The sequence below is a fragment of the Cebus imitator genome, unplaced genomic scaffold (assembly GCF_001604975.1).
Source record: "Cebus imitator isolate Cc_AM_T3 unplaced genomic scaffold, Cebus_imitator-1.0 Scaffold8, whole genome shotgun sequence".
Lineage (NCBI taxonomy): Eukaryota > Metazoa > Chordata > Mammalia > Primates > Cebidae > Cebus > Cebus imitator.
In genome coordinates this window covers 2,561,690-2,562,777 of record NW_016107323.1, presented here as the reverse complement: position 1 = coordinate 2,562,777, position 1,088 = coordinate 2,561,690, and positions in this window count along the sequence as shown.

Below are 1,088 nucleotides of genomic sequence, written 5' to 3'. Positions count from 1 at the left end.
AAGACTGCTTTGATAATTGACAGTCTTTTGTGATTTCTACCAATTTTAGTGCTTTCTAAAAAATTTCTATGAAGAATACTATTAGCATTTTGATACAGATTGCATTGAATCCATAGTTCACTTTGGGTAGTATGGACACTGATCTACCAAACCACAAGCAGGCTTTTTTCTTAAGGGAGATGACTTGTGTAACAGACAGTTTCGCTTTTCAAAATGGCTGCTAGAAATTTAGGGCCCAATTTGGGGACCTGGAAATAAGATGTCATTAGCCTGGACTTTTCAGCCTTTTTTCTGGCTCCACATTAATCTACATTCTTGTTTTGTTTTGTTTTTCCATAATACCTGTTTATGTATTTTAAATATACTGCTAAGCTTGTAAATCCTTTTTGAATTGAGGCAATATACATAAATAATACAAAACAATGCCTGCAGAATTGTTTTCCAGATTATCAGTAATGTGTGCGAACTTCTTAATATTCTCACTGAGTAGTGCTAAACAAATAGTAGATGTTACTATTCCTGTGGACTTTCACTTGCATTATCTGGTTTGTTCTGTGCATTCACACTGAGGGAGTTGAGGTCAGATTTAACATGAAGAAACAGAAACTCAGATATGTAAAACACAGAAGCTAATCCCCAAGCATATCATCCCAAAGTGACAATTTTCTGATATTTTTTCAATTACATTTATGAACAGAATTGACTGTAGTTAAAGGTATAGCTAGCAACAACAAATTACTCTGTCGTTGAAAGTACTGGTTTTTAAGTGACACAGTGTGAAAGCAAAACCATGAACTACATTGTGAAAGTAGGTAAGATTGAAGTTTATTGCCCCGCTAAGTTTATTACTAATCAATGATGCAAATGTACCATCCCACTACCACCCAACCTCACTCATTACCAAAATCACCACCACCACCTCCACTAAATTCTTCACCTCTACCACCATCACCACCACCACCACCACCTCACCACCTCTGCCACCATCACAACCACCACTGCCACCACCACCACCACAATCATCACCACCACCACCATCATCACCATCATCATCACCACCACCATCACTGTCATCATCACCACTACCA